Source organism: Oncorhynchus kisutch, linkage group LG1, assembly GCF_002021735.2.
Source record: "Oncorhynchus kisutch isolate 150728-3 linkage group LG1, Okis_V2, whole genome shotgun sequence".
Taxonomy (NCBI): Eukaryota; Metazoa; Chordata; class Actinopteri; order Salmoniformes; family Salmonidae; genus Oncorhynchus; species Oncorhynchus kisutch.
Genome location: NC_034174.2, coordinates 4,920,137 through 4,933,439, shown reverse-complemented (window position 1 = coordinate 4,933,439; position 13,303 = coordinate 4,920,137). Strand labels below are relative to the sequence as shown.

General features: G+C 43.1%; 1 protein-coding gene across 1 annotated transcript in view; it reads right to left on the bottom strand.

Annotated features, from left to right (window-relative positions):
- LOC109882700 (metabotropic glutamate receptor 7-like) overlaps window positions 1–13,303 on the bottom strand; it is a 393,305-nt gene that overhangs the window by 282,626 nt on the left and 97,376 nt on the right. The gene's annotated exons all lie outside the window — the stretch shown is intronic.

Sequence of the window (13,303 nt, the reverse complement as noted above, 5' to 3'; positions counted from 1 at the left end):
TTGCACACTCTTGGCATTATCGCAGAATGCTGTGGTAGCCATGCTAGTTAAGTATACCTTGAATTCTAAATAAATCACTGACAGTGTCAACAGCAATGTACCCCCACACCATCACACCACCTCCTCCATGCTTCAAGGTGGGAACCACACATGCAGAGATCATTCGTTCACCAACTCTGCATCTCACAAAGACATGGAACCAAAAATCCCAGATTTTCACCTGTCTAATGCCCATGCTTGTGTTTCTTGGCCAAAGCAAGTCTCTTCATATTATTGGTGTTCTTTAGTAGTGGTTTCTTTGCAGCAATTCAACCATGAAGGCATAATTTTGAGATGTGTCTGTTACTTGAACTCTGTGAAGCATTTATTTGGGCAAAAAATTCTGAGGCTGGTAACTCTAATGAACTTATCCTCTGCAGCAGAGGTAACTCTGGGTTTTCCTTTCCCGTGGCAATCCTCATTAAGAGCCAGTTTCATCATAGCGCTTGATGGTTTTTGCAACTGCACTTAAGGAAACTTTCAAAGTTCTTGAAATTGTCCGGATTGACTGACCTTAATGTCTTAAAATAATAATGGACTGCTCGTTTCTCTTTGCTTATTTGAGCTGTTCTTGCCATAATATGGACTTGGTCTCTTATCAAATAGGTCTATCTTCTGTATATCAACCCTACGTTGTCACAACACAACTGATTGGCTCAAACACATTTTTAAGGAGGAAAGAAATTCCACTATTTAACTTTTAAAAAGGCACACCTGTTAATTGGAATGCATTCCAGTTGACTACGTCATGAAGCTGGTTGAGAGAATGCCAAGAGTGTCCAAAGCTGTCATCAAGGCAAAGGGTGGCTACTTTGAAGAATCTCAAATATAAAATACACTTTTTTGGTTACTACATTATTCCATGTGTTTTTTCATAGTTTTTATGTCTTCACAATTATTCAAAAATGTAAAACATAGTCAAAATAAAGAAATGCCCTTGAAAGAGTAGGTGTTCTAAAATATTTGATAGGTACTGTACATTATCCATCATCTTATATTTATGAATATATGAAAATAATAACTGTTTTGTCAATCATCTGATGAATAGGCCTTTTCCCACTATTGATCAATATAGCCTGCATAGTTCTCTGCATTTACATGCGTGAGTCCTTGGCTCTGCTGACGTGACTAACCTGTGAGTTTAATCCTTACCTACAGTATGTGACATTGTATTTTTTGTCTAGACAGCCTTGTGTGTCTGGGTTCTGAAAAACCAGTCAAATACAACTCAATAGACAATCCTGTGTGTCTGGGCTCTGGGAAACCAGTCAAATACCACTCAAAAGACAATCCTGTGTGTCTGGGCTCTGGGAAACCAGTCAAATACCACTCAACAGACAATCCTGTGTGTCTGGGCTCTGAGAAACCAGTCAAATACCACTCAATAGACAATCCTGTGTGTCTGGGCTCTGAGAAACCAGTCAAATACCACTCAATAGACAATCCTGTGTGTCTGGGCTCTGGGAAACCAGTCAAATACCACTCAATAGACAATCCTGTGTGTCTGGGCTCTGAGAAACCAGTCAAATACCACTCAATAGACAATCCTGTGTGTCTGGGCTCTGAGAAACCAGTCAAATACCACTCAATCGACAATCCTGTGTGTCTGGGCTCTGAGAAACCAGTCACATACCACTCAATAGACAATCCTGTATGTCTGGGCTCTGAGAAACCAGTCAAATACCACTCAATAGACAATCCTGTGTGTCTAGTTAACTAGCTAGCCACAGTAGTAAACTGACTAGCCACACTAGTTAACTAGCTAGCCACACTAGTTAACTAGCTAGACACAGCAGTCAACTAGCTAGCCACACTAGTTAACTAGCTAGCCACACTAGTTAACTAGCTAGACACAGCAGTCAACTAGCTAGCCACACTAGTTAACTAGCTAGCCACAGCAGTCAACTAGCTAGCCACACTAGTTAACTAGCTAGCCACAGCAATCAACTAGCTAACCACAGCAGTCAACTATCTAGACACACCAGTTAACTAGCTAGAAACAGCAGTCAACTAGCTAGCCACACTAGTTAACTAGCTAACCACAGCAGTCAACTAGCTAGCCACAGCAGTCAACTAGATAGCCACACTAGTTAACTAGCTATCCACAGCAGTCAACTAGCTTGCCACACTAGTTAACTAGCTAGCCATGGCAGTGAACTAGCTAGTCACAGCAGTCAACTAGCTTGCCACACTAGTTAACTAGCTAGCCACAGCAGTCAACGAACTAGCCACAGCAGTCAACGAGCTAGCAACAGCAGTCAACTACCTAGCCACAGCAGTCAACTAGCTAGCCACACAAGTTAACTAGCTAGCCACATCAGTCAACTAGCTAGCCACAGCTGTCAACTAACTAGCCACACTAGTTAACTAGCTAGCCAGAGCAGTCAACCAGTGAGCCAAACGAGTTAACTAGCTAGCCACACCAGTCAACTAGCTAGCCACACTAGTTAACTAGCTAGACACAGCAGTCAATGAGCTAGCCACAGCAGTCAATGAGCTAGCCACACTAGTTCCATAGCTAGCCACAGCAGTCAACTAGCTAGCCACACTAGTTAACTTGCTAGACACAGCAGTCAACTAACTAGCCACAGCAGTCAACTAGCTAGCCACAGCAGTCAATTAGCTAGCCACACTAGTTAACTAGCTAGCCACAGCAGTCAACTAGCTAGCCACACTAGTGAACTAGCTAGACACAGCAGTCAATGAGCTAGCCACAGCAGTCAATGAGCTAGCCACACTAGTTAACTATCTAGCCACAGCAGTTAACTATCTAGCCACAGCAGTCAACTAGCTAGCCACAGCAGTCAATTAGCTAGCCACACTAGTTCTATAGCTAGCCACATCAGTCAACTAGCTAACCACACTAGTTAACTAGCTAGCCACAGCAGTCAACTAGCTAGCCACACTAGTTAACTAGCTAGCCACAGCAGTCAACTAGCTAGCCACAGCTAGTAAACTAGCTAGCCACAGCAGTCAACTAGCTAGCCACAGCAGTCAATTAGCTAGCCACACTAGTTCTATAGCTAGCCACATCAGTCAACTAGCTAACCACACTAGTTAACTAGCTAGCCACAGCAGTCAACTAGCTAGCCACACTAGTTAACTAGCTAGCCACAGCAGTCAACTAGCTAGCCACAGCTAGTAAACTAGCTAGCCACAGCAGTCAACTAGCTAGCCACAGCAGTCAACTAGCTAGCCACACTAGTTAGCTAGCTAGCCACAGCAGTCAACTAGCTAGCCACAGCTAGTAAACTAGCTAGCCACAGCAGTCAACTAGCTAGCCACAGCAGTCAACTAGCTAGCCACACTAGTTAACTAGCTAGCCACAGCAGTCAACGATGTAGCCACAGCAGTCAACTAGCTAGCCACACTAGTTAACTAGCTAGCCACAGTAGTCAACTAGCTAGCCACAGCAGTCAACTAGCTAGCCACACTAGTTAACTTGCTAGACACAGCAGTCATCTAGCTAGCCACAGCAGTCAACTAGCTAGCCACAGCAGTAAGCAAGCTAACTAGGTAGCTGTTTAGCAAGCAACAAGATTTGCAGAATTAAAGTCTAAAAACCACTTGAGGTTTTACTCAAGTGACATGGCCTAGAAACAGATTTGTATCTCACATCAAACCACCTACGAAGGTCAATTTGAGTCACTTCAAACTGCCATTGTGAACACGTCTTTAAAAGCCAAAGTTCAATCATGAACCAATTCTGGCAGAGATTTCCAAACAAGCTTGACAGGGATACTGAAAGTTCGATTTTTTTATAGCCGGGGATAATTGCAAGTTTTGACATCTCCTTGCCTTCGGCAAAACTTCACAGCTCAAAGTTATTAATATTGAATAAATGATATATCATGAATATATTGCATATTTCAAACTGTTTTTCCACGATGAAAAATGTCAATTTATGAAGTTCAGAGTTATCAGTAAAATAAGATACGATATGCCTTGCACGGTGCAAAATTGGTCCAGCAACATTCTTGGCTCGTCCTGCTCTATTGACTTATTGTGCTATACCACCGTGAATACGCCTGTTCCGGGTCGGGCCCGGTTAGTACTGGGACGGGAGACCGCCTGGGAATACCAGGTGCCGTAAGCACATTTTTTTAAAGTAAGATATCCCTCAAACTTCTAAATTAGTTTGACACACCTTGCTCTTCATTTAAATGTACATTCCATCAGAAAGTGGTCTGGGATTACTTCAACATTATGTCCATTTAGGTCTGGTCCCTTGGCCTTGTTAATTCTCTCTCAGGAGAGAGCTCCCTCGGCTGTAAATCCAAACAACACGCTGGTTTCTTCAATTAGCCCTTTGATCTCTCTTAATTTAATGGGAGGAGAGTAGAAGCAATCATCTGTAAATACTGCCCATTATTAGAGGAGTGGATGAGAAGAACGGATGTGGCTATGAGATTGTAGAAATAAAACCGGTGAAGAACAGAAGTAAAGAATTCAGTCATCAAACATAAAACGATTCAGTCCAACATCATATGACAACTGAACACTGCCAGATAGGAATGGCTATGGGTGATACACTATAGCAGTAAACAATGGCTATGGGTGATACACTATAGCAGTAAACAATGGCTATGGGTGATACACTATAGCAGTAAACAATGGCTATGGGTGATACACTATAGCAGTAAACAATGGCTATGGGTGATACACTATAGCAGTAAACAATGGCTATGGGTGATACATTATAGCAGTAAACAATGGCTATGGGTGATACACTATAGCAGTAAACAATGGCTATGGGTGATACACTATAGCAGTAAACAATGGCTATGGGTGATACACTATAGCAGTAAACAATGGCTATGGGTGATACACTATAGCAGTAAACAATGGCTATGGGTGATACACTATAGCAGTAAACAATGGTTATGGGTGATACAAATAGCTGTGCAGCTCCACTCCCCATCTAATCTGACAGAGCTTGAGGATATGCAGAGAAGAATAGGGCACACTCCCCAAATACAGGTGTGCCAAGCTTGCAGCGTCCTAGCCAAGAAGACTCAAGGCTGTAATCGCTGCAAAATGTCCTTCAGCAAAGTACTGAGTAAAGGGTCTGAATACTTATGTAAATGTAATATTATATAGTTTTTTTTAGTTATACATTTGCAAACATTTCTGAAAACCTCCATTTTAGAATTAGGCTGTAACGTAACAAAATGTGGAAAAGTCAGGGGGTCTGAATAATTTCCGAATGAACTGTATAGAAAACGTCTGACTTCTGATTGGGTGTAATTGGAGGTCTACCAAGTATTTCAACAGTGCCATGGGGAACAACCTCCTTGGCTCCTTGAACAACCTTCCACCCTCTGACTCTTAGGCCTTGACATTTCTTGTTTCCTGTTTTCTGTCTCGCTCTCTCTCTTCCACAGGAATCAACAACCTTCCACCCTCTGACTCTTAGGCCTTGAAATTTCTTGTTTCCTGTTTTCTGTCTCGCTCTCTCTCTCTCTCTTCCACAGGAATCAACAACATTCCCCCCTCTGATCTCTTAGGCCTTGAAGTTTCTTGTTTCCTGTTTTCCGTCTCGCTCCCTCTCTTCCACAGGAATCAACAACATTCCCCCCTCTGATCTCTTAGGCTTTGAAGTTTATTGTTTCCTGTTTTCTCTCTCGCTCTCTCTCTTCCACAGGAATCAACAACCTTTCACCTTCCACCCTCTGACTCTTAGGCCGTGAACACACACACACACACGCACACACACACACAAACACTAGGGCTGGGCGGTATACCTTATTTTATTTCAGTATACACCAGTATTGATGCACAGAGCAGTTTGGTTTTTTACTTTACCTTCTATAATGGTATTTGAATGTTTGGTTTATTAAATGTGATTTGCCGTGTGTAACGTCCTTCAAACCTTTTTGTGGTTTACACCACTACTTGAATCATCCTTCCTCGCTCTCTCCTCTTTCCACACAGACCTAGCCCCGCCTCCTGTCACTCAAGGAGAACATGTGCAGTTGCTTGACCACAAGACACTTGCATGCAGTCTGTATTAGAGGTTGACACAGGAGTGAAAAGCTTCATCATTTAGCCTACTGAGCCTAGTGACTGGCAGGAACTGGAGTTAGGCGCGAGAGTGAGCCGAAGGAAATAAATTACTATTCAACTTTTTATTAAACGTTATAAAGTAAACAATACTGGGCTCCTGAGTGGCGCAGCGGCCTAAGGCACTGCATCTCAGTCCTAGAGGCATCACTACAGACCCTGGTTCGATTCCAGGCTGTATCACAACCAAATCAAATGTATTTGTCACATACACACAGTTAGCAGATGTTAATGCGAGAGTAGCGAAATGCTTGTGCTTCTAGTTCCGACAATGCAGTAATAACCAACGGGTAATCTAACCTAACAATTCCAAAACTACTACCTTATACACACAAGTGTAAAGGGATAAAGAATATGTACATAAAGATATATGAATGAGTGATGGTACAGAACGGCATAGGCAAGATACAGTAGATGGTATCGAGTACAGTATATACATATGAGATGAGTAATGTAGGGTATGTAAACAAAGTTGCTAGTGATACTTGTATTACATAAAAATTCAGTAGATGATATAGAGTACAGTATATACATATACATATGAGATGAGTAATGTAGGGTATGTAAACATTATATTAAGTAGCATTGTTTAAAGTGGCTAGTGATATATTTTACATCAATTTCCATCAATTCCCATTATTAAAGTGGCTGGAGTTGAGTCAGTGTGTTGGCAGCAGCCACTCAATGTTAGTGGTGGCTGTTTAACAGTCTGATGGCCACATACAACAGGACTAGACAGAGAGCCTTGATACAGGTGGTGTGATGGCTCCATACAACAGGACTAGACAGAGAGCCTTGATACAGGTGGTGTGATGGCTCCATACAACAGGACTAGACAGAGAGCCTTGATACAGGTTGTGTGATGGCTCCATACAACAGGACTAGACAGATAGCCTTGATACAGGTGGTGTGATGGCTCCATACAACAGGACTAGACAGAGAGCTTTGATACAGGTGGTGTGATTGCTCCATACAACAGGACTAGACAGAGAGCCTTGATACAGGTGGTGTGATGGCTCCATACAACAGGACTAGATAGAGAGCCTTGATACAGGTGGTGTGATTGCTCCATAGAACAGGACTAGACAGAGAGCCTTGATACAGGTGGTGTGATGGCTCCATACAACAGGACTAGACAGAGAGCCTTGATACAGGTGGTGTGATGGCTCCATACAACAGGACTAGACAGAGAGCCTTGATACAGGTTGTGTGATGGCTCCATACAACAGGACTAGATAGAGAGCCTTGATACAGGTGGTGTGATTGCTCCATACAACAGGACTAGACAGAGAGCCTTGATACAGGCAGTGTGATGGCTCCATACAACCGGAATAGACAGAGAGCCTTGATACAGGTGGTGTGATGGCTCCATACAACAGGACTAGATAGAGAGCCTTGATACAGGTGGTGTGATGGCTCCATACAACAGGACTAGATAGAGAGCCTTGATACAGGTTGTGTGATGGCTCCATACAACAGGACTAGACAGAGAGCCTTGATACATATGGTGTGATGGCTCCATACAACAGGACTAGACAGAGCCTTGATACAGGTGGTGTGATGGCTCCATACAACAGGACTAGACAGAGAGCCTTGATACATATGGTGTGATGGCTCCATACAACAGGACTAGACAGAGAGCCTTGATACAGGTTGTGTGATGGCTCCATACAACAGGACTAGACAGAGAGCATTGATACAGGTGGTGTGATGGCTCCCTACAACAGGACTAGACAGAAAGCCTTGATACAGGTGGTGTGATGGCTCCATACAACAGGACTAGACAGAGCCTTGATACAGGTTGTGTGATGGCTCCATACAACAGGACTAGACAGAGAGCCTTGATACATATGGTGTGATGGCTCCATACAACAGGACTAGATAGAGAGCCTTGATACAGGTGGTGTGATGGCTCCATACAACAGGACTAGACAGAGCCTTGATACAGGTGGTGTGATGGCTCCATACAACAGGACTAGACAGAGAGCCGTGATACATGTGGTGTGATGGCTCCATACAACAATGGATCAGAACAGGGCCAGAACAGGTTCAGAACAGGTTCAGAACAGGTTCAGAACAGGGCAGGAACAGGTTCAGAACAGGGCCAGAACATGGCTGATCCCAAGCTACCACTTACCTGCTGTTCTGATCATCACATCGCTGCAGTTCCATCTCTGACTCTCTCTCCTCTCCTTTCTACCTTATTCATTAGATGTGTCAAGTCAAACTCTGCCCCAGAATCCTCTTTCTCATCGTCTTTCTCTCCTATAAAAGTTAAGGCTAATCTGCATATGGCTTTTAGTAATTACCATACTGACTCTTCCCTCAGCGAGACACCCATAACCCTTCATTAAAACGACTAAACATAACTTTAAAGATGTGGTGCTGCTGATAGATCAGAACTAGCAGCACCCTGCTGTTCTGATCATCAAACCAGACTCTGCTCTCTGCTGTCCTCCTCTTCCCTCTCTCCACATCCATCTCTCTCTCTCTCTCTCTCTCTCTCTCTCTCTCTCTCTCTCTCTCTCTCCTCTTCCCTCTCTCTCTCCTCTTCCCTCTCTCTCTCCTCTTCCCTCTCTCTCTCCTCTTCCCCCTCTCTGTCCTCTTCCCTCTCTATTAAAAAGATGTTATGCAGACTACATATCATTGAGTGGTATTTGACTGGTTTCTCAGAGCCCAGACACACAGGATTGTCTGTTGAGTTGTATTTGACTGGTTGCTCAGAGCCCAGACACACAAGGCTGTCTAGACAAAAAATACAATGTCACATACTGTAGGTAAGGATTAAACTCACAGGTTAGTCACGTCAGCAGAGCAAAGGACTCACGCATGTAAATGCAGAGAACTATGCAGGCTATAGTGATCAATAGTGGGAAAAGGCCTATTCATCAGATGATTGATAATACAGTTATTATTTTCATATTTTCAAAAAATATAAGATGATGGATAATGTACAGTACCTATCAAATATTTTAGAACACCTACTCATTCAGGGTTTTGTCTATCATTTTCTACATTGTTGAATAATAGTGAAGACATCAAAACTATGAAATAACACATATAGAATCATGAAGTAACCAAAAAAGTGTTAAACAAATTAAAATATATTTTACATTTGAGATTCTTCAACAAATCCACCTGTTGCTTCGATGATAGCTTTGCTATCCAAATCCACCTGTTGCTTCGATGATAGCTTTGCTATCCAAATCCACCTGTTACTTCGATGATAGCTTTGCACACTCTTAAGTAAAAGTCTAGAAGTATTTGATTTTATTAAATCTACTTAAGTAATCAAAGAAAATGTATAATAAATGCTAAAATAAGTTAAGTACTTTACACCACTGCATAAGACCCACTAATTATGTATTATTTTATAAAAATAGTTTAATCTGCTTTTTTTTTGCAATAATCACTGATCTGACTTTCATGTCTGTTTATAAAAATGCCCTTTTTGGACAACAAAGCCAAACCTTGGCTTTCCCTTTTGGCCTTTTGGCCCCAATTTCCCCACAGGATGAAGCCAACCGTCTCCGCCCACTTGGCGCAGAATACCTTGACAAACTTGTAAAGAATTTCCCCACCTTTGACCCCGTTCCAGGTCAGCCAAACTATACTGAGACGTTCCTAGCACTACGGGTTCTGACAGGGTTCTGACAGGGTTACCTGTTGAAGCAAAAGTCAAATAGACACGTGGCTCATTTGTCTACAACAACAACACGTGCTAAATGACTACGCTAAACTTGTTTTAAAATGAGAATTCAGTGGTTCTATGACTCGCAAACACGATTCCTCACTGGCTAACACCATCAAATAACCTCGGAACGAACACCCACAAGCTTACTATCATAGGCTTTGTTCAGCTTGCATTGAGCTACTCACTGAAACAAGAATGGAAGAGCTGTTACCATTCAAACAAATGTTTCTGTCGAACATGTATCCTACCTTCATTACCTACTTGGGCCCTGAAGCCCACATTGGCTTGCCTATCTTACAACTCAGAGAGCTTGCTAGCACAGCTTTTGAGGTATCAAACGTTTACAACGCTAAGAGCCCTGACCACTCGGGTTTTGAAGTTTGACTGGGAGCACTCACTCCAGTTAGCATTATCAGGTAGTGGAGTGTTGAAAGATGACGCACAACACCGGTTTCTACCACCAATTACCTCCACGGTAGAAATAACTGTAAAGTACGTCTCCATCAACATGACTACCGCTACAATCGATCTGTTCACTACGTTCCTGCACCCAACCCACACAAAGTGTCAGAGCACAAGGGTAACAAAGGGTTGAAGGATGATCAAAACGTAGACCAATGTTCTCCAGAAGTTCCACTACGGGAAGAACTAAAGAGAGAAACACTTGAGAAAAGGGTAAAAGATAAGTCACAAGGACTAGACGGGGAATTACCGGACACCAGGTCCACTAGAAATTAACACCCATAGCAAGGTCTAGACGGGGAATTACCGGACACCAGGTGAGCCGGAATTAATACACCCTTAGCAAGGACGTTAAAATTCAAATTTCTCCCTCTCTCACTCGAGACCCACTCGAGACCCTTTGTCTATAGACTGATACAAAGGTTGCGAAGGAAAAGGTTGAAATCTTTGTTAAAGCCAAGCCCACTCCAAATCTGAAAAGTCGATCTGCTTTCACCTTCAACAGAAATGGAACATCCCGTTGTTGTGAACGACCACTCCACTTCGTGGGGAATATGTCCACTAAACACAAATCTAAACGCCCATAACTGGAAACAGTCCTGGAGGACTGCTTAACTTCTTGGAGACGGGGCAGTATTTTCACGTCCGGATGAAATGCATGCCCAAATTCAACTGCCTGCTACTCATCCCCAGAAGATAATATATACATAGTATTAGTAGATTTGGATATAAACTCTCTGAAGTTTCTAAAACTGGTTGAATCATGTTTGTGAGTATAACAGAAGTTATTTAGAAGGTGAAACCCAGAGGAAAAACTTTATCTAATACATGCATTGTGTAACATGAGTGTCATCTGATGAAGATCATCAAAGGTTAGTGATTAGTTTTATCTCTATTTCTGCTTTTTGAAACTCCTCTCTTTGGCTGGGGGAAAAAATGCCTGTGTTTTTCTGTGGCTATGTGACCGAACATAATCTTTTGTGGTGCTTTTGCTGTAAAGCATATTTGAAATCGGACACTGTGGTGGGATTAACAACGACAATAGCTTTAAAATGGCACGAGATACATGTATGTTTGAGGAATGTTAATTATGAGATTTTTGATGTTTTGAAAATGGCACCCTACACTTTGACTGGCTGTTGTCAAATTGCTCCCGTTAACGGGATTGCAGCCATAAGAAGTTAATGCAACCGCAGTGTCAGAGTTCAAAAAAACTTTACTACTAGTATGTAATAATCTGAGACGGCGCTCAGAAAAATCAAGTCAAATTAGCCGCCATGTTGTAGACATAAACCATAAATTACATGCTAAATATTCCCTTACCTTTGATGACCTTCAACAGAATGCACTCCCAGGAATCCCAGGTCCACAATAAATGCTTGATTTGTTCGATAATGTCCGTTATTTATGTCCAATTAGCTACTTGTGTTAGGGCGTTTGGTACACCTATCCAAACGCTTGGTCGACATTTTCATGTTTGAAGAAACATTTCAAACTAAGTACAGAATCAATCATTAGGATGTTTTTATCATCAATCTTCAATAAAGTTCCAACCGAAGAATTCCTTTGTGTCATGAGGAGCGGTAGGGGGAGGGGCTTGGTGTGAATGACAGGGGGATGGGCTTGGTGTGAGTGGCAGGGGGAGGGGCTTGGTGTGAGTGGCAGGGGGAGGTGCTTGGTGTGAGTGGAAAGGGGGAGGGGCTTGGTGTGAGTGGCAGGGGGAGGGGCTTGGGAGAAAGAGCCAAAGCGAGAGGGGATCACTCTCGCCAAAACTCTCGCATTTCTATGCGCTTAATTTGAACCTAAGTTTGTCGCCTGCATTCCCGCCTTTGGGACAATGAGTCCTGTTGTTAGGGCAGAGACAGGAGCATCTGTACCCTATCAGCTCAGGGATTTGAACTTCCAACTTCTGGTTCTTTGCCCCAAGCTCTAACCACTAGGCCACTGTGCCGCCCCAGGGTAGCCTAGGGGTAAATGGGAAGGTGCACAGTACAGAAGGACAGAAGGAGACGAGACCAAAACGACGACATGACAACAAGCGGACATTAACCCTCATACAGCCATTTTGCAAGAAAATACATTTGAATTAATCGAATTAATTAAAAGTATCGCCCAGCCCTAGTGTGGGTGTGTGTGTGTGTGTCTGTGTGTGTGTCTGTGTGTGTGTGTGTGTGTGTGCGCGAGCGAGCGCATGTGTTTCCTTGTACACACACTGTCTGTATGCGTCCAACAGCAGGAGATCCGTCTTACAACAGCGTCCACAATAGTATCGTGATGACATACCCGTCAAACAACATTCGTATGAGTCAGACGTATCTCAGAGCTGATATTACTAATGCAGAAAGCAGTGTTGATCTGAAGTTCATTTTTCTGCGTCTCTCTGTCTCTATCTCTGGATGTTAATCATTGTGACCTGCTAGATAGCAGGAGGTGGAGCAAACCACTCCTGTCATTACCGCTGTTCATTTCCTCTTCCCCGCCGCGCTGTCTGTCAAACGAACAATAGGCACTAGCTGTGTCTGAAATCACACCCTGTTCACTATACACTGCACTAGTTTTCACCTTAGGGTTCTTAGGGAATAGAGTGCTATTTGAGACACTCATTTCCTTTGGTTATCAACACCAGGGGTCATAATCAGGAAAATGGCAACTGATCGTTGATCTCACAAAGGGTCACACTCAGGAAAATGGCAACAGATCGTTGATCTCACCATGGGTCACACTCAGGAAAATGGCAACTGATCGTTGATCTCACCATGGGTCACACTCAGGAAAATGGCAACTGATCGTTGATCTCACCATGGGTCATACTCAGGAAAATGGCAACTGATCGTTGATCTCACCATGGGTCATACTCAGGAAAATGGCAACAGATCGTTGATCTCACAAAGGGTCACACTCAGGAAAATGGCAACAGATCGTTGATCTCACCATGGGTCACACTCAGGAAAATGGCAACTGATCGTTGATCTCACCATGGGTCACACTCAGGAAAATGGCAACTGATCGTTGATCTCACCATGGGTCACACTCAGGAAAATGGCA